The sequence below is a fragment of the Triturus cristatus genome, chromosome 1_1, assembly GCF_964204655.1.
Source record: "Triturus cristatus chromosome 1_1, aTriCri1.1, whole genome shotgun sequence".
Taxonomy (NCBI): Eukaryota; Metazoa; Chordata; class Amphibia; order Caudata; family Salamandridae; genus Triturus; species Triturus cristatus.
This window is the reverse complement of record NC_140579.1, coordinates 177,426,185-177,448,176: the sequence shown is the minus strand read 5'-3', so window position 1 is coordinate 177,448,176 and position 21,992 is coordinate 177,426,185.

Genomic DNA, 21,992 nt, shown 5'->3' with positions numbered 1-21,992 from the left:
ATCCCTGTCAGTCTTGCAGCGGTCTGAGGCCCGCCATATGCCGGTGGTGCTGTTGCGGCACTGGCAAGCATTCCTCACTGCTACAGTTTTCATGGCGGTAAGCCCTCCATGAAAAGTGTGGTGGTGAGCAAACTAAGGGGGCCCTACACGGCCCCCTGTTGCCTCTAGGCCAGGGGATGCATGCAGGAGGAACATGGTTTGCACCCCTGTCTGTATGCACCCCCTGTTCCAGCACGGCATAGATTTCACAGTCCATGCTGTGCTGTAACGCGCTGTGATGGTTACATGGCGTTGCCTTTCTAAGGCTCACATATGAGCCTTTGATAGGCACCGCCGTGGCCCGGCTAGCCGCCACAGGTCTGCCCGACCTGTATTCCAACTGGAATACGGCAGGCGGCCAGACTACTGGTATGACCGTCTTGGAGCATGGCGTTGGCGTGGCAGCCCGCACCAAGACCGCCAAACTCGTAATCAGGCCGTTAGTCACTTTCTAGCTTGGAGTGAATGGAACTGTACAAATCCTATGCTTTAAAACTTTGCTAGAATAATGGACATTTGAGGTAAGCAGATTCGGTGGTGTTGTAGAGTGCTCCATAGAAAGGAGCTGCACTCCTTGTAAACTTGGAAACTGCCCAGAGTTCCCTTCTTCCTCTTTTACATAATTTAGACGGCACTCTAATCCTGAAACAATAAAGATATATACATATGTGTGCACACCCATGTATATGGATTTATATGTGTGTGTTTTTTTATTTTGTACGTGAGAACCCTTTTTTTATTCCTTACCTCCCTTTACCTCTATCCCCTTTCTAAACCCTATAGTCACCATTTCCTCCCTTTACCTTTACCCACCCTAAAATCAAAAATTATTCTTACCTCCCTTTACCTCTCAACCTTAAAATCATCCTTACCTCCCTTTATCTCTAGCCTCACATAAAAACATTGTTATTTACAAAAATACTTACATATGTGATAAGTACAGTGTGACAGATTTAGAAATATTTACTTGCATTGCAAATGGATGCATGTAACGGATGCATGGTACAGGCTGGTCCCTTGTTTTATATTCTGTTATATGTGTGTTATATTAATTTTAGTTAATTCAATGTAGTCCTTATCATATCCTTTCAGAATATGTAATATTCATTTCAATATGTAATATTAATTTTAAAGCAAATCAACATACGTTCATTGCAAGCCATATTAATTTGAACAGGGGTCATATTCATTTAAACATAGCTTGGTTTATTTTGATATGTGCTTATTAATTTCGAAGCATGCTACATTTATCTCAAATAGTTTCATATTCATTTAAAAAAATGCCATATTCATTTAAAAAATGCCATATTCATTTTAATAAATGCCATATTCATTTTGATGTGGCCATCTTTATTTCAACAGATTTCATATTCATTTCTAATTGGTTTATATTTATCTTAACATGTGTCATATGCCTTTCAATAAATGTCATATTCATTTCAATGGATGTCAGATTCAGCTTAACACCTGTCATATCAATTTTAACATGGGTCACATCCATTTCAACATAGGTCATATTCATTTCAATACATGAAATATTCATTTTGATGTATATCATATTCATTTCAAAGCATAACATATTCATTTTGACAAGTTTCATTTTATTTTTAGCCCTTTTCAGCCATTTTGAATCAATTTCAATGTGGCTCATATTCATTTCAATGCATGTCCTATTCATCTTAGCCTATATCATATTCCTTTCAATGGCTGTCTCATTCAAAATAACAAATCTTATATTAATTTTAACATGAATCATATCCATTTTAACACTTATCATAATCATGTCAATGTGTATCACATTACTTTCAAAACAAGCTGCATTCATTTTGATAAATGGCATGTTCATTTTGATCTTACTCGTATTCATTTTAAAACATGTCACATTCATTTCAATGGACCTCATATTCATTTCAACTCATTTCATATTCATTTTAACATGTGTTAGATTTTTTTTCAATCAATGTTATATTCATTTCAATAGATGTCATAATCATAGTAACACTTGTCATATTCATTTTAAGATGCAACATATCCATTTTAACATATATCAAAATAATTTGAATATGTATCATATTAATTTCAATGCATGCCATATTAATTTTGACAACTTTCATGAGAATTTCAGCTTTGTTCATACTCATTTTAAGGCATGTCAAATTCAGTTCAATGGGACTTATATTTATTTCAGTGCAAGCTATATCCATTTGAAATCATCTCCTATTCATTTCTATATATCTCATATTCATTGTAATATTTATTTCAACTTAATTTATATTCATTGCAACATGTGCTATATTCATTTTAGTGTATGCTATTACAATTTCAATATGCATTATAGACTTTTCAGAATATGATATATTCATTTGAGTAACTTATATTCATTTCAATCTGTCATATTCATTTTAATGTATGTCATATTCCTCTTGGCATATGTCAGTCATTTCAAGGAATGTCCCATTCTTTTTGATGCATATTGAATTTGTTTCACTGATTGCTATATTGTTTATAATGAGGGCCATATTCATTAAAGTATCATTGATGTTTATTTCAATATATCTCTTATTCAATTCAGAGTGTGTGTTATTCATATTAATCACTAAGTAGTATATTCACTTTGCCAGGTTTCATATTTGTTTTGGTTCAAGTCAGATTCACTCTGCCAGGTATCATATTTACCTTGACAGATGTTATATTCATTCTGGTGTGTGTCAAAATCATTCTGCATCACGATATGCATTTCGTACATGGAGATCTGTAATTTTGACATGAACGGCTTCCCATATGTTTGCTTTTTCCAGGATGTTATTACTTTTTTTTTTTAGCCAGCATATTACTCTTTTCTAGTACATAATTTAAATTGAGTCGCATCCAGGTTTTTTATAGCGGGCAACTGGGTCGTAGCTGAAGGCAGTGTGAGTTTCTCTCAGTGGGGCAGTAACGTGTTCAGTGTGGGAGAGGATGTTGCACTATGGCCAGAGCTGCCGAATTTGGAACTGGGGACTGGGTTCAGGCTTCATGACCAGTCCCCCAGACCACTCTCCTGAGGGAGCACATTCCCATGTTAGACCTGAGAAGGCCCCGCTAGAACTTAGCAGCCCTGGTGTCTTAGCACCAGCAGGTGGACCCTAGCGGTGGCAAGTGTGGGTTAACCTTGAAGGCTTGTCCACCACAATCCATACTGATGGTCACCTCCAGTCTTAAGGGCAGGCCTAGGAAGCAGCACACCCCAGAGCGGTAGTGACTCTGTCACTGAGGCCAAACAACCATTTTGACAATTCCACCTCACCCATTGGTACCTCCATTGTCCTTTTTCAGCAGAAGTAACTGCAGCTCATCAGGGATCGGCAATGCAGGATTTGCACGCACACCAAACTAAGTTTGCAAAATTCAAGGTCACTCTGCTTCATGCAAAAGCACTTTTAACATGTGCTGACGGCTTTAGGGCCAGTAGAATTATGCAGCACTGGAGGAAACAATTATGCTGCAGTGTTGACTAAATTATGCAGCATAAAAAAGGCTGCAGCGTAATGCAGTATATTTTGTGATACTTTATTATTTTGAAATTTTTACACATGTTAACAGTCTGTGCAAAGATTTTGCCTTATTTAAAAACAGTGCAACATAGAAATGCAGCAGTAAGAAAGGTGTCCAGTCAACCTTTGCAAAGGGCCGTCTACTTCGCAGCAATACAAATCACATTTTTTCGTGACTTTTGATCCGTTTGAGCTGCAAACAATTTATTAGTTAAAATCGTCAGATTATGCAGCAGATGATGTATTATGTGGCAAATATGGCAGAGCCATACTTATGTGAAAAAACATTTGCAAATTAGGCTATTTTGCAGTTCATGTTTGAACTGCTCTTGTGGAAAAAGGGAGAAGTGCTGATGGCAGAAACTCCATGGCTCAGAGACAAATGCTCTGTGATTCCACTTTTAAGCGTATTTGGGACATTCTGTGATTGGGAACAAATCCCACTTTGTGAATGTATTTTAATGACAATAACTAATATTAAACCTTAAATAAACATGTGTATCTAATGGTTGAATTAAATGACGCAGTAAGCTGTAACTGGTAAATGAAATGCCAAACAAATACTAACAAGCATTGGCATAGCCAATAGGTCTCGCTTTTGGGACATAAGTGTTTAGCCATGCAACAGTTGATGTTCCACCAAGGATACTGTGCTGCAGAATTAAATACTTATAAGGTCCCAAAGGCGATACCTATTGGCTATGCCAATGCTTGTTTTATATGCTGGTGAAACCTTATTGCACAGTGGGATGAAGCTGCATTAATTGGTATACATTGGAAATAGTGTGAGACCACTCAAACAATACATCCAGTAACATCATAGAGTGATTAAAAATGGTAACTTCGAGCTATCTGCTGGCAACACATTTTCAACAAGTACATCCAAAAGGATGCACATTTTGGTTTCATGTAGTTGAACATATTGAAGCCCATGAAGGTGGAAGCAATAAGAGATTATGCCTAAGGCAAGGTGAAGTATTGTGGAAGTGCAAAATGAGAATTGTAGAATTTGGTATAATACATATAATAATTTACATTACTTTCAATGAATTTGTATATGCTAACATTTGTTGAATACATCAAAGAACATGTTTTGAATGACTTTGAAATGCTGTCATCTTATAGTTGGAGAATTAGTCATTCATTAGTGCTGCAATGTTTGAATATATCAGGATCACACCAGGAGAAGGTAAGTTTGAACAAAGCAGGTCGTTAGGACTGCCTAAAGTGTAACTTGAACAAGGTAGAGACAGTTCTCTCGTTTGTCCTCAATGGTTTGGTATTTTGGATAGGATTAGGAAATATGGACTTTAATAAATGATAAAGTAAATAATATAAATGTATCAATAGGTACAGAAAAGATCAAACAGCAAAATGTTGTTCACCGTTTGTAAACCATTTGTAATGAGTCAGACTGGGTTTCGCCAGATGATAGTACGGAAAGAAGGGGAGAGGAAGGGAAGAGAGGGCAAGAGAAGAAGAGGGAGGGCGGGGCAGAGAGACGTACTGAAAAGCAGGAGATGGGGTGAGGAAAGAGGTGGATTGAGGGAAGGACAGGCAGAAAGAACTTTATTTTATATAGTGTCTCGGACTATACTGCAGTTGTTTCTAAGCGCTGTAAATAATGGGTGTTACAATTATACAATTAATAGTACTCAAAATAGAGCTTCAGGAGCAGAATGCAGTGGAAGTATAGGGCACGAGCGTAATTTATAGCAAGAGTAATGTGAGGTAGCGGAAGGGGCTGTGGAGAGGGAGGAAAGAGGGAGGAAAGAGGAGAAAATGGACAAGAGCAAAACCAGAAGGGAGAGTGACGGGTTGAGCATGCCAGCAAATGGAGACTGTAGAGTAAAACGATGCGCTATGAAAAGGAAGCGTGGAGAAGACGAAACAGGAGAGAGGACAAGAGATGATGGAGGCGCGTAGATTAGAGGAGGTGTATATTATGGGCGCCAACGACCTGGAGAAGCAGGTACAACTAAGAAAGGAGGACGTGTGGTAAGGTGAAAGGTCAAGACAGAAGGAAAGATAAGAAGGAGAAGGTGTAAGACAGAAAGAGTCCGAAAAGACGTTACAAAGAATATAGTGAGAGAAGGTGACTCAATGAAGCGTCTGGTGAGGGAAAGTAGAGAAAATAGAGAGAGAAGTTAGACGGGGAAGAAGAAAGTGGGCGAGAGTTGAGAGAAAGGGGGAGGAGACAGTCATGGCGGATACAATACAGAAGGAGACAGAACAGGTAGAGGACAGAAGCGACAGCACAGGGGAGGTGGGAGAGAAAAGGGAGAGAAGAATGAATGATCCACAGAGGTGTGACAAATTATTCTAAACTATGACTTAGAGCAAAGAAAGTAGAGTGGGCAGAGTGTGTTAAAAAGGGGCAAAAAGTGAAGAGGACAGGGAGTGTTCAGATTGGGAGGGAGTGGAATGGGGAGGGAACAGAGATGGCAGTGTATGAATAGAACGGCCTGTGTGTGAGTAGAAGGGGTAGAAAAGGAAGGCAGTGTATGGACAGACTGGGCAATGTGTGAGCAGAGATGGTAGGGTTTGTTCCAGGTGGGTACAAAGAATCCGTGTATGAATAGTAGGTGCTGGGAGCAGAGAGGAGTGTGTGACTAGAATGGGCAGAAGACAGTGAGTGTTCAGAGAGGGTAAGGATAGGAGGGACAGTGTGTCTACAGCAGTGGTCGAAGTGTGGAAAAAAAAGTAGGGGAACTGTGGGCGGAGAATCAGAGGGCCGGAATAATCCGAGGATTGGGTCAGTGGGCGGAGTCAGAGGTGTGGCCTGAAAGAGCAAAACATCCCAATTTTTAGGTCTCGTCTGAGCCAGCGCATGCGCTGCACTGGCGAGATATTTAGTAAATGGGCTTCAGAAAATGCTACCACACGTTTTTGCTTGTGGCCTAGAGCTTGCGGTTACGCGTGCAGGCACTTATGATATTTTGATATTTTGATATTTTGAGGGGTATTTCTAAAGCGCAACGTACGCTCCGGAGGGAGCATCTTGGCGCTGAGGATCCTCAAAGACCCAGACCATGAGAATTTATAAGGAAGCTTTGGAGTAATCATCCGAGAGATTAAAGATCCATGTCTTTAGGAGCTTTCTAAAGGGTTTTTCCTGGGTTTGTTGTCTGAGTGTTTTGGGCAGTTTGTTCCAAGCTTTGGCTGCAAGGAAACTGAGAGTCTTCTCACCCTTCGTTTTCAGATTGTATTTAGGGGGAAGGATGAGGTTGTCGTGGGTCGAACGAAGGTGACGGTTGGGCAAATAGTGGGGAAAGCGCTTGGTGAGATATTTAGGGCCTGTTTGGTTGTAGGCACGAAAGGCTATAATCAGGATTTTGAAAAGAATCTTCTTGTGAAGGGGGAGCCAGTGAAGTGAACGAAGCGCTGCAGAGATAGAGGATCGGCGGGGTAGGCCCAAGACAAGACAGGCAGCTGTATGCAGAACGCTCTGCAGTTTTTGGGTGGTGCTCTTTTTGACTCCTGCAAGCAGGCCGTTGCAGTAGTCCAGTCGTGAGATTATGAGTGCTACTGCTACTGTTTTTCTGGCATCGACGGGGAGGAAGTCGAAGAACTTTCTCAGGGATCTGATCGTTCCGAAGCATTTGCCTGCGACGGTTCTGGCATGCTGCTCAAAGGAGAGTTCGGAGTCAAAGATTACGCCGAGATTCCGGGCTGACGATACTGTCTGGGGGGGGGCAGCAGAATTATCCGGCCACCAAAGTGCTGGAGAGAAGGAGCTGTTGATACCAATCGGGAGGATCTCCGTTTTACTCGAGTTGCATTTCAAATGGTTGTTGTCCATCCATCGAAATACTTCGGTCAGGCAGTGTTTCAGGTTAAGTTCAGCTTTGGTGGATCGTTCGTCCAGTGGCACAATGAGTTGTGTGTCATTGGCATACGAAGTGACAGGTATGCCGAATGATTCTATCAAATTAAGAAGGGGAATAAGGTAAATGTTAAAAAGGAGGGGGCTAAGGATGGATCCTTGCGGGACGCCTGAGGGGACAAGTTTGTCTTTGGAGTGGAATGCGCCCAGAGCGACTGTTTGGGATCGGTCGGAGAGAAAAGACTTTAACCAAGATAGGGCGGAGTCAGAGATGCCAATGTCCCTGAGTCTACTGATGAGGATGGCGTGGGAGATGGTATCAAACGCCGCCGTTAAGTCGAGGAGGATTAGAATGGAGTTTTTTCTCTGATCTTGTAGGGATTTTATGGTGTCAGACAGTTCGATAAGAGCGGTTTCTGTCGAATGCTTGGGGCGGAAACCAGATTGTTGGGGATGAAGAAGGTTGTTTTCATCCAGGTAGCGTTTAAGTTCGTTGTGGACTAGGTGTTCCGTAATTTTTCCCAAAGCCGGGAGTAGCGAAATTGGGCGGAGGTTGGTTAGGTCAGTTGGGGATTTATTTGCCTTCTTCATAAGGGGTTTGACTATTCCTTTTTTCCAACGACTGGGTACTGAACCTGAGCTAAGCGAGGAGTTGATTAGGTTGTTGATGGTCGGGTTAACCTCGTCAATTAATTGGTGAAGTATCTTAGGGGGACAAGGATCGGACGGAGCGCCCGATTTGCAGGCCAGGATGGCTTTTCTCGACTGCTCAAAAGTGACAGAGGGGAAACTACTTAGTGTGCAGCCTTGGGGGACCAGTGGAAGGGGCACAAGGGGAGTGGCGGGGGGGGAAATTGATTTGGATAGAGGCAATTTTGTCCTCGAAGTAATCAGAAATTTGGTCACAGAATTTCTGGGAAGGGGGGATTTCAGGTACGAGTGCCTTAGGCTGCGTGAAGGATTTAACTATAGCGAACAGCACCTTTTGTTTTTGGCCAGCGTTTTTGATGGCGTTGACGTAGTAGTTTTTTTTAGCCAGTTTGATTTCCAACAGGTAATTTTTCCTTGTCGCGATATAGGAAATACGGTTAGTGGCCTCGTATGTCTTTCGCCAGTTTCTTTCTGCTTTTTTACATAGCCGATGCGCATTTGCAAGTTCTGGTGTGAACCAGGGGGCATTTGTTTTGGTTTTTTCCCGGGAGGTGCGAGGGCGTGGAGGCGGGAATCTGGATTTAATTTCTTGAGTGATCCAGTTGTGAAAAAGATCGGCGTCGGTGTCGACAATGCCGGAAAGGGTGGGTGCTTGAGTTTGCATTGAGGGATTAAGAGTGATGTTATCCTGAACCTTTTTCCAATTGATATGATTATCAGGGCGAGAGACAGCTTTGTTACGGTTGGGTAAATTTTCGCTCAGAATGTGGAATGGAATTAGGGAGTGGTCAGACCAGATCTGAGACAAAGGGGATAGTGTGATCAAGGAGGGAGAGTTTGTGCAGACTCCATCCAGGGTGTGGCCTAGGGAGTGGGTTGGTAAGGTGACAAGTTGCTTAAAATTGAACATGTCGAGGGTTTGCACGAAATTGATGGTTTGAGCATCTATTTTCGATTCTAGATGAAGGTTAAAATCACCAAGGAGGGTGAAGAATGGATATCTGAGTGAGAATTGTCCTAAGGAATCATACAGTGAGTCGAGGAACTCAGATGCGTTACCGGGTGGGCGGTATATCAGACCGCCTGTGAACGAAGTATGTTCGTTCAATTTAATAGAGAAGCCTAGTCCTTCTGTCTTTTTTAAAGGCTCTAGACTAAAGGTGTGGCAAGGGAGGGTGTCTTTAAGGATGATAGCGACACCTCCACCTCGGCCCTTAGCTCTATCTTCCCTGAGGAGCGAATATCCTAGGGGAAGGGCAACAGCAATATCAGGATTACTATCTGCTGTCAGCCATGTCTCAGTTATCATGAGGCAGTCTAGGTCGGACTCCAAGATAAGGTCGTGTATATCTTGGTTGTGCTTGCACATGGATCGTGCGTTGATCAGACCACCTTTGAGGGAGGGCAGGGGAGCCTGAGGTGTATTGGCCGATGGGATAGTTGAGAAGAGGCCAGTAGACCAGTGGCAGTGTTTGCAACTGACTGGGCCTGAAAGTGCGGCTGGGTCTAGTATACATGGACACTGTTTAGTGACCTGTAGTTGAAGGAGGTCGCTAGGTTGGTAGGAGATGTGGGAGGAAGGATGGGCAGAGTTTCCTGCGCCTGTCGCGGTCTTGTCGCGGACGGGCGCAGACGGGCTTGCCTTAGGCGCGCCTTCGGCGCGCAAACGGCGCTCCCGCTGCGCTCGTCCGCTGCGCTTCCTGCCTAGGCACATATTATAGGAAATGAGATGCAAGGGGCGTGGCCTCAAGGGGGCGTGGCTAGCGAGCACACCTGCGATGGCGGCCGCTCAAACAACAAACAAACAATTACCACCGCAGCGATCAGTCGGCTGCGTGGTATGAGGTCTGTCAGCGGATCAGGTAGGCTTTAGGAGTTCGTGATATCAACTGTTAAAAGCAAGTGACACAATGTAAACAATTTTAAAATAAATAAAAAGTGTACCGCCAGAGCCCGGCTTCCGCCTCAGGTCTGGGAATCTGGATTCTGAAGATGCTTGCGAAACGGCGCCTTATAACAGGGCAGGGGGCGTGGCCTCAAGGGGGCGTGGCTAGCGAGCACACCTGCGATGGCGGCCGCTCAAACTACAAACAAACAATTACCACCGCAGCGATCAGTCGGCTGCGTGGTATGAGGTCTGTCAGCGGATCAGGTAGGCTTTAGGAGTTCGTGATATCAACTGTTAAAAGCAAGTGACACAATGTAAACAATTTTAAAATAAGTAAAAAGTGTACCGCCAGAGCCCGGCTTCCGCCTCAGGTCTGGGAATCTGGATTCTGAAGATGCTTGCGAAACGGCGCTTTATAACAGGGCAGGGGGCGTGGCCTCAAGGGGGCGTGGCTAGCGAGCACACCTGCGATGGCGGCCGCTCAAACAACAAACAAACAATTACCACCGCTGCGATCAGTCGGCTGCGTGGTATGAGGTCCGTCAGCGGATCAGGTAGGCTTTAGGAGTTCGTGATATCAACTGTTAAAAGCAAGTGACACAATGTAAACAATTTTAAAATAAGTAAAAAGTGTACCGCCAGAGCCCGGCTTCCGCCTCAGGTCTGGGAATCTGGATTCTGAAGATGCTTGCGAAACGGCACCTTATAACAGGGCAGGGGGCGTGGCCTCAAGGGGGCGTGGCTAGCGAGCACACCTGCGATGGCGGCCGCTCAAACAACAAACAAACAATTACCACCGCAGCGATCAGTCGGCTGCGTGGTATGAGGTCTGTCAGCGGATCAGGTAGGCTTTAGGAGTTCGTGATATCAACTGTTAAAAGCAAGTGACACAATGTAAACAATTTTAAAATAAATAAAAAGTGTACCGCCAGAGCCCGGCTTCCGCCTCAGGTCTGGGAATCTGGATTCTGAAGATGCTTGCGAAACGGCGCCTTATAACAGGGCAGGGGGCGTGGCCTCAAGGGGGCGTGGCTAGCGAGCACACCTGCGATGGCGGCCGCTCAAACAACAAACAAACAATTACCACCGCTGCGATCAGTCGGCTGCGTGGTATGAGGTCCGTCAGCGGATCAGGTAGGCTTTAGGAGTTCGTGATATCAACTGTTAAAAGCAAGTGACACAATGTAAACAATTTTAAAATAAGTAAAAAGTGTACCGCCAGAGCCCGGCTTCCGCCTCAGGTCTGGGAATCTGGATTCTGAAGATGCTTGCGAAACGGCGCTTTATAACAGGGCAGGGGGCGTGGCCTCAAGGGGGCGTGGCTAGCGAGCACACCTGCGATGGCGGCCGCTCAAACAACAAACAAACAATTACCACCGCTGCGATCAGTCGGCTGCGTGGTATGAGGTCTGTCAGCGGATCAGGTAGGCTTTAGGAGTTCGTGATATCAACTGTTAAAAGCAAGTGACACAATGTAAACAATTTTAAAATAAGTAAAAAGTGTACCGCCAGAGCCCGGCTTCCGCCTCAGGTCTGGGAATCTGGATTCTAAAAGCACAGGCGCCATATCGCGGGCACCCGTACAGCCCGCGATCACTTTCGCGGCCGCCTCACTTTCACGGCCGCGCGGCCAATGCTTTTTTTTTTTTTTACTTTTAGCGCGCCTGACTCTTCTTGGCAGCTCATTTCCCATTAAATTAGTTTTCTGATTTTAAAAACGTTACATCCTATTTCTCTACCTAACTAAATATCACTAGTGCATATTTAAAGACTAGTAGTACAACATAAGCAGTTGACATTTTCCATCACTTTTACGTGTACCTCTGCTTTTTAATACTGTCACATGCTACTATGTAAACCTAGTCAAAATCCAACAGTGCATTGAAACCTGTGTTTAGTAATATCGTACAAACCTTAATTTCTGGTGTTCCTCGACCTTAGTTAAAAAATAGGTTTTAGCTGCTGTATACAAGAAAAGGGGGGGCCAATCGGCCCCCACGCAGGCATGGCGGGGCCCGGCCCCTCCCATATCCCGACCCCTTCGTGGTGGCTGGTCCCCCCCCCCCCCCCCCCCTTGCCCCGGAAGTAGTTGTGTGCTTCCGGGCCGGGGGGGGGCGGGGCTGCGATCACGAAGGGGTTAAGAGCCTGGGGGGCGCGGGAGGCGGCCTCTTTGTGCCCGCGCTCCCCAGGCTCGCTCCTCGCCCCACCGTGGGGCTCTTAATTTTTTTTTTCCCTCTTCTTGTTGCAGGTGTGCCGCGTAGCAGGACTGCAGTGGATACCTCTATCCGACGCGTTACGGAGGTGGAGGACTGCGGTGATCTCGTGGGACGCCGGAAGCGGAGTGTGAAAAATTTTGTCGATTGTTTCGCGTCCAGGAAGTTTGTTGCGGGCTCGTCTGGAGGCCGCTTGGGCACTGTGGGGACGTCGGCGTTTTTCGGCATCAGGACACGAGGTATTTTTGTGGGGCGGACGGGGGGGGGGCCGCAGAGCGCCTTAGCAAAGGCACAGAGTTGCGAATCTTGTTCAGCTTCAAGCGGGTAGCGGGATCGATGCCCGCATTCTCCAAAACTGGTTCATTTATAGAAGCCTGTGTAACGAGCATTGCCAAAGCAGAGCCCAGAAGTACTCGTTTGTTTCGTAAAAACTGTAAGAATAAAGGCACCGATTGCGGGGTGGGAGCGGCCCGGGTATTCTCGTGCAGGTTAGGAAACACGCTCACAATAGTCATTTCATTGGTTTGTTTAGGTTCCGCGCCCCTGAAGCACGGCCGCGTGTGTGCAAAAGTTCGAGATTGAGAAGCAACGCTTCATACCTGGCAGAACGAAGGCCAAGCTAAGCAGGGACAGCTAGGGCAGAGGGCGGATGGGTGACTAAGAGGGTTTTGTCATGATTGAACGTTTTTGTTGCATTAAGGAAGGGCTAGGGTGGTTTTGAAAACAATTTAAATACAAGTTACTGCTTTTACAATCTAGCAGGTTTATTGCCCGACGTGTATATTGTTTAAGAGTGGTGAATGATCTTCGTGTGGGAGGACTGGTGCTAGATAAGGGGCTCGGTTATAATTTCAACACTTAAAAAAAAAAAAAAAAAACTGAAAGAGGTACATGATCTGAGGTGTGTGCATAGCAAAGCGGTCAGTGTCAAGCCAACCAGGGCAATTTTTTCATTTTGCCCCTTTTTTCACATAAGGAAGTGACCCATTTACAATTCAATTGGGTATATATCGGTTGGTCTGTTTTACAGGGGTGGTTGGTCTGGCCTCAAGGCGCACGTGTACAATTTTAATTGGTCTACGGGAAGAAGTGCTCAACTTCATTCAAGCTGCCACATTTGGAAATTAAACGTATTTTCTGTTACAGGTCAACAAGCTTAGGAGCTAGGTCTGTGTATTCCAGCTTGGGCGCCTTTCAACTGGGTCAGGTACGGAGCACGGTGTGCTCATAAGTATGTCTGCAAGAAGGGGGCACGCAAATGCTAGCATGGGGTGGATGCTTCAGAAAATGATGCGCAAAATGTCGGCAATGGAGAAACGACTGGGGAAAGTTGACAAACTGGGTAGGACGGTAGCGGAATTGGGAGCGAAGGTAGGAGCGCACGCCGGCCCATCGGGGAGACCTAAGCGAACTATAGTGCCGCCCAAACCAAGGGGCGAATTTGCGACACCGCCAAAGCGGGCGAGATCTAAGAAGGTGGGGGGTCGTCCACAGTGTCCAACTCCCATGGTACCGCCGGCGGCACCTGTCCCTACACCTCAGGCACCTGTCCCGCAACCTCAGGCACCCTTGGACATCCCGGCACCGGTACCCCAGCTACCAGTGGCTTTGCCAGTAGCGCCGGCCATCCCGATGGCACCTTTAGCACCATTGGTGCCACCGCCCACCCCGGTTCCCGTGGGGGGCGCGGTACCGAGTGGGGTCCCTTCTCTCCTGCCCGCGTCTGGTCCAATGCCAGCAGATTTAGCAGCCCAGGTAGCGGTCGTTCTCCCCTGGTTAGGTAAGGGCGCGTTGCCGGACATCACGATCCTCACGGCGGAACAACGAACGTTAGTTGCGCAGATATTATTGGCTAGTGGTCAGGGCAGCACGCCACTCGCACCAGTTTCTCCCCAAATAGGTCCAGCGAACACCGGGGGCCCAGCCAAGACCGTGGAGGTGGCGTCATCCAACGACAATGGTAAGGAGGTGGCCCTGCCGCTATTGGGCGAGGGCGCGATGCCTTCCAGGGGGGAGTGCCTGGCGCAACATGTGTCACAAAGTGTGAAAGAGTTGATTTGGGCTGATAAATATGTTAATATCTTTTCATTGTTGATAGACAGCAGGGAATGGGAATATGCGAAATCACAGAAAGATATGATGTTGCCTAGTGAATGGAGATCAAAATTGTACAAATTTAGGGTTGAAGAAACCATCCTCAATTGGGTGAGGGCCTTTGCCGTGTACAGTGCAGTAATTGGGGAACGTTTTCCAGGGATGCAATCAGTCATGAGCTGCTATCAGAGTAGGATCACAATGTACCATGATAACCATGCGGGGGATGTCTGGAAAGAGTACGATATAGCCTTCAGAAAATCTAGGGAGTTCAACAAATCTTTGGCATGGGACAAGGTAGATTCTATTTCTTGGCATTCTCAATTCGAGAAGGGGCAGGGGGCGTCCACTAGCTCTGCCTGGAACAAAAGTTACTCTCCCAGGCCACAACAGCAATTTCAGCAGCCCTTTCGGCCAGCACAGGGCGGGGAGACAAACCAAAAGGCTAGAAGCGGTGGAAGTGCAAAAGGGGTGTGTTGGGACTTCAACAAACGGGCATGCAACAGGGCACCGGGCACTTGTAAGTTCAGGCACGCGTGCAACATATGCGGCCATCCTTCCCACCCAGAAGCGACATGCAGGAACAAGGGCAGTGGGCCTGGGAATAGGGGAAGGAAGAAACCAGAGTAACAAGATCCACCCCATTATAGCACATTCGCCCATTCTTTTGTCGGCTATGATCCCTTGGCTTAACAGGTACCCCAATCACACTTCTGCGAGATTATTGCAAGAGGGGTTCACTCATGGTTTCCGAATTCCAGCTGGGGGTTATGTCGGGACACCGCAGTGCAGGAATCAGCTGTCAGTACTATCCAATCCCACGCTGGTGGCTAGCAAAATAGAAAAAGAGTTGCGCTTGGGTAGGGTAGCGGGTCCCTTTCATGTCATTCCTACTAAGAATTTTGTATGCTCCCCTTTGGGCATAGTTCCAAAAAAGGAGAAGGGCGAGTATAGGCTTATCCACAACTTATCTGCACCTAGGGGCCTATCCTTGAATGATGCGATTGATGAATCAATCTGCAGCGTTAAATATGCATCTTTTGATCAGGCGGCGGACATGCTGAGGGACTTAGGCGCGGGAGCACTTATGGCCAAATCAGATATTGAATCAGCCTTTAGACTACTCCCTGTTCACCCTGAGGATCAGCGCCTCTTAGGTTTCTCTTTTGAAGGGAAGTACTACATGGATAGGTGTATGCCCATGGGCTGTTCCATTTCATGTGCATATTTCAAACAGTTCAGCTCCTTCCTGGAATGGGCCCTAAGGCAATCTACAGGGCACCAGTGTGTCATGCATTATCTGGATGACTTTCTTTTCCTGGGTCCGGCGGGATCACGGGAGTGTGCGTCAGCATTGCAGGAATTTTGCGCGCTCATGCGCTCTTTCGGGGTACCCCTGGCGCGGGAGAAGACGGTCGGGCCAGTGACATGCTTGGAATTCCTAGGAATTGAACTGGATTCAGTGGAGTGTGGAAATATGGATTTTTATGGTCAGTTATGTCCCCTATCTTGGACCCCAACGGTTTCATGTATAAATCACAAGTACATGTATGTTCCCTCCAGTTCCAGTTATGAAGACGCAAACACATGTGCGTCCACCGTCAACATGTCCTCTTTCAGATCCGCCATGAATGGGTCGGATATTCCATTCCTAAGTATGAAAGGCCACCGGCTTTATATGGTTCATTTATCCCATTTTACAGTCCAGGCGAGTAGGCCCTGATTCTGCTATCAAGCCTTTTCTTGCCTTCTGCCTCTGAAAGCTCCAGTCTGAGCTCGCATCTGTACCCATGAACTTTGTCCTACTCCCTGCGCGGCTAACGGTGCCTGACTCCAGCCTGTTGCCTGCCAAAAACTGTATTTCACCTTCAAGATTATCTGCTTTGCTCCGCTCCCTATCCAATGCATTCCTGTCTAGTAGTTTAAGTAAACATTCTTCCAGCTACCGAGCAAAGGGCCCGGCTTCTCTGTCTTTATGCAAGTAATTCATAGCCCTGTTACTATGGAAGATTTCTGCCCTCGCATCTAGTGTAGACACTTAGACGCTTGTACACGCACTAACAGTTAGTATAGTCAGTATAGAATAAGATTCTATCCTAAGAGACCTCTCTTCTTGGATAACATAGTTCTTTAAACATAGGATGTTAGATATGATTTGGGATTAGGTTGACATAACCCCAGACTTCTGTCTCCACATGTAGAGCTAAATGTCAAGTCCCCTTCACCCCGTAGTCGCACGTCAATCACACGTCATGCTGCTGCGCGCGCATCTATGCCAAGTATTTCTGCTGACATTGCGAAATTCTTCCGTGGAACCACCCATTTATGACATCATATCCAATGACGTTTTTTAAGTTACGCCCAGTTACACCCACTTTAGTTACGCATGGATGTTTTATCTTAGTTATCAATTGTTACGCCTCCTGCATCTGTTTCACTGTAATGCCTATTGTATAAAAATGATTACTTGTCAATAAAGTTGCCCCTTCACTTCCTGAACCTTCGTGGTGATGGAATATGGAGTCCTCAATTCGAATTGATTTTGGAATAAAGCCCGTTCCGAACCTCTAATACCACGGATTCTGCCTCTTATTTTACTGAGCTATTATTATAGATTTTCCGCATCAAATTAAGTACCGGTAATTAAATTATTTACCACATATATGGCGCCCGAACAGGGACACTTTCTCATCTCACGCGCCGGAGGTGCGTTGCAGGCCCGGTCTCCTGTCACAGCTGGACGGACAACAACGCGTACCCACAGGATTTCCTGTATCTCCCTCCTGCCGAGCGGGGGTAACTGAGGCTGCGATCAACACCCAGACGAGGCGGTGAGAAGTGCGAAGTATCCCGACCAGAGCCTAGCTGAGAGAGCAAGATCCGAGGTATACAGAGGCCCACCAGGTTCCGAAGTTCCGAAGTTTCGAGTCCAGTCCAGTCCGGTCCGAGTCCAGTTCAGTTCAGTTCCGAGGCCTTTCGTTCCGAGCTACCCGGTGAGTACCATTGTCGGGGAGGCGTTCTGACGTGCACATAGGTGGTGCCGGTCAAGACGGGTTTGGGTACACAAATCCGGTCTGTACTGTTTCAGCAGTATATCTGTACTGTTTAGCAGTATATCAAGTATGTCTAGTATATAATCCAGAATTACCTAGTTAGTGCCGAGTATCATGTTTAGTGACTAGTTCCCTAAATGGCCATCATTGTTGTTTATTAAATGTTAAATGTTAAAATGTTTTAGATACGTTCTGCATATTGTGGTGTGAATGACTGTTCATTATTGTGTTTCGTTGTATTAAAACGTGTTCAGAATTAGGTATCAGATCAGATCAGTTCTCAAAATGCCGCTCTTTTCGAAATTAAGACAGATAAAAACTAGAAAAGGGGTACTCGAAGAAGCTGTTCCCATTCCTCCTAGGGACACTCCAGGGTACTTCATGTATCATAAACATGGCCTAGACGCCATATTATTTCTTGATTTATGGGTAGACTACACCAAGGAATTACCAGAAAGTCAGAGGTGGCCCGCAGCTGGGACCTGGGATGCAGATTGCATCGTGAAAGTAGAGGAAGAATTATGGAAAAAGAAAGCTAGACAATCACAGAAAGATGCCATTGAATTATGGCGTAAAGAATCGTATAGACGTACAGAAAAAGCACGTAGACAGGAAGAGAAGAGTAAGGAGAATTCAAATAAAGTTCGAGAAAATATATTAATTGAAGAAGGTACTCGAGTAAAATCAGAGCAAATAGACAGACAAAGAAATGCCCTTATGAATGGTATGTATCCCCTTCTGGCCGAAGGATTACCTAAGGCTACTCCGGAGATACCAAAAGACTTGCCACCCCCATTGTTTCCGATAAAAGTACATCCCAAAGGGCATCCCAGAACCGCAGAAGATGTTTTCCTTTCCTCTTATTTAGACGACGCAGCTCCCGAGTATGCTAATGCTGCGCCACATAGACTGCCTGCCGAGGGGGTTCAACGCCAAGACCCTCTTCCGTCTGTACCTCCGCAACAGCAAACTCCGACACAAGTTCCGGCAAGCACATCTGTTTCTACATCTGTATCCACACCTATGGTTGCTATATCACGTTCAACGAATCCTTTCACATCCAGCACCCCAGGTGGTGCTACTGGAGGTACATCAAACATTTTTTCCACGCCACCCAGAGTAAATAAACTTTCCTTTCAAGAATTAGCCCACCAACGTACGCCCAAACTAGTAACTCCCAACACGCTCAAGGAACTTCTAATAGATTGTAGATATGACCCTGTGCCCGGAAAAGGGGACGAAATGATGCTGGCATCATTACGTATCCGACGAGCTGCAATATATTTAGGGAAGCTACCAGGAATGACTACACATTTAGAAAATATATATCACTTTGTCCAGTCAGGGCGAGATTCTGAGAGTATTAACAGAGCCATGGAGTACCAAAAAGTGGAAATACAGGGGGAACTGTTACGTTTCCTCATAAACTGTGTGATCAGAAATCAAGACCGACCAGGGGTAAATCCGGAAGAAATGCAAATCCTTACCACATGGAGTCAGAATATATCAGAGGGGAGACATGATAAACGATCATGTATAGTAGCTATGTGCCGAAAGATCCGCAAAGAAATAGAACGAATACACGAAGAAAGATTAGCAGTAGACGAACCTGAACAAACCGAGGAGGAGGAAGAATTAGAACTACCCACAGGACAGTTAGAAACCATGGCCTATGTAGGTAGAGGAAGATCTTGCAATAATACTAGATGCCTTACTGATCCGATACGTCCGATACGTCCAGACAATAACAGAAACTTCCAAAACCCAATAATAAATATAAGGTCCCCCGAACATTCGTTCCAAGCTGCTGACAAATTACTCCGAGAACGAAGGGGTTATCATCTACTCGATTCTATGGACGAACAAGAATTAGCCAGGTCAGCCGTTCATTGGGTTGATAGTCCCGGAAAATATAATGATGATACATTAACGCACACGTTTTTGAACCTCGCCCCAGATGAACAACGTTTAGCGGGTATCTATATGATTCAACAACTCCTTATATTATATAAAAGCCAACACTCCGATCCTGGCCCCTTATCTGACATTTTGACTAAATTACTCACGAATAAATGGAGAGGTTCAGGTACTGAGCTAATTAGAGAAATACTAGAATCCAGAAAGCAGTACATTCTTTTTGTATGTCCCGAACATGTCTCACTGCCCATCAAGGAAAGAACGACGTATTATATGGATAGACAGAATCCCTTACGCGAAGTGCACCCGATAAAAGGTGAGGACAATCAGTTTAAACGTGTGTTTGTATACACACCCATATCCAAAATAGAACTATTAGAAATGAAGAAAGTGGTACCCAGTCATGACAAAGACCCAGCGGGTTTCCACCGTGAAATTAAAGATATGCTACTCATGGGAGAATATACCTACCCCGACATTATGACAATATTGAAGGTATTAATGCCTGCGGGCATTTACGAAAAACTCAAGGAAAAGGATTGGGAGGTGGGAGACCAAAAGATAGATTGGACAGCATTAGAAAACGAAGAAAAAGCTCGAGGTCCAGGTGCAGGGCTTGGGGAAAAGACCAAAACACTACCAGGTTTACTAGTACAGGTACTGCCACGTTTATTAACTACAAAAAAGGAAGACTGGGGTGCAATCTCAGCCTGTAAACAAAAACCAGATGAGGACACTAGTGATTTCTACGCCCGATTCGAAAAATGTTTTGGTATAAATAGTGGAATAAAAGCAAGTAGCGAATCGTATCCACATCTGTTTGTGACAAAGTTAGTTGAAAATTCTTTGCCCCAAGTTAAGAATAGAGTATTGAAATTCGAGAGTACCTGGCAAGGTAACACTCCGTCACAAATGTTACAAATGTTACAGTACCATCACAATAGAATTAGAGAGGAACAAGAACATGAACAAAGACGCATGAAAGACACGAAAATGAAAATGCTAGTTTCCCAGACAGTTCCAGCTGACGGTCATAAAAAGGGTATGACACAGTCCAGTGTTTCAACAGGTCCTGTAAAGGGGACATGCAACTATTGTAAACAGCCAGGTCATTATGTACACGATTGTCCAGTTTTAAAACATAATATCGCCATAGGTAATACAAAAGAAAGACCACGGCCCCTTAGACAGGATCAGAACCAACAAGGAGCTCCGCAGCATGCACAGTCCATGCCAGCTCCGCAACAGTCTATGCCAGCTCCACCACCGCAGCCTATTGCTGCCACGCAAACAACGACACGACAGATGTACCAGACCGCGCAGTATGACTATCCTGATTATCAACGATATTCATGAAGCAGCCTAGAGAGGGAAGTTGGCTTACCCCTTATTGAGGTCCCTGTAGATCAAGAAGGACCTTATGTACACAGTGAACTATTAGGCCAAGATAGAAAATTTTTACTTGATACAGGGGCAAGCCGAACAACTATAAAACGTAGTGAAGTTCCAGGGGCACCCCTCTCAGGCTCACAGAATATTTCCCTTGGCTTTTCAGGAAAACCTATCATTAACGAAGTATCACAGCCTCTTCCACTTACGATTGGTCCCTTGACACGAACTACAGATTTATTACTTACTAAATCATGTCCAGAAAACTTGTTAGGCATAAAAACATTGAAAGCTCTAGGAGCTATAATATGTTGTTCTCCGGAAGGAGTAAGATTGTTTTTACGTGATTTCAAAGGACACTATGTGTCCCGAGACATGGATGACCGACTGCAGACTTTACCCACACATTTATGGGCACAAGGCCCTACAGATGTTGGTTGCATGAACATTACACCATATCGAGTCACACTAAAGGCAGGAGTGGTACTACCACGAATGCGACAATACAAGTTACCCCCAGATGCTGAAGTGGCTTTACTGCAAATCATTGACGAACTTATTACCCAAGGAGTGGTTATGGAAACTGACTCCAATGTATGTAATTCACCGATAATTCCGATTCTTAAACGAACTGATCCAAAAGCCCCGCCAGTATATCGATTGGTTATTGATCTGCGCGAATTAAATAAATGTATTGTACCACAATACCCCGTAGTCCCAGACATTTCTTCATTACTGACAGCCATTGATTCTGAAGCAACATTCTTCACTGTAATTGATCTCAAGAATGCCTTTTTCAGCGTCCCAATAGATCCGGAAAGCCAATACTTGTTCGGATTTAGTTTAAATGGACGAAGCTTTAAATTCACACGCGCACCTCAAGGATTCACAGAAAGCCCCAGCATCTATAGCCAAGCACTGAAACGAGAACTTGACAGTATCCACATGCCAGTCAACACTGCCATGCTTCAATATGTCGATGATCTGCTGATCACCGCTAGAAGCGAACCTGAATGTGAAAAAGCCTCACTGACGGTTTTACAATTTTTGGCCGAAAAGGGGCACAAGGTGTCCCCTTCTAAGCTGCAATTCTGTGTCCAGCGAGTTGTTTACCTTGGTCACTCGCTGTCCAAGGAGGGAAGGCAGCTTACACCCGATCGCATCCAGTTAATTGCTAACATGCCAATACCCAAGACACAAAAGGAGGTGCGGGCTTTTATAGGCCTCACTTCATATTGTAGGCAGTGGATCCCTCAGTATGCATTTCTAGCAAAACCACTCATTCAGTTGACAACACAGGAGGCGGCCACATCGACTGTCCTCCCTTGGACTCAGGAACATACACAAGCTTTTGAAAGCCTAAAGAAAGCTTTATGTCAAGCACCCGTT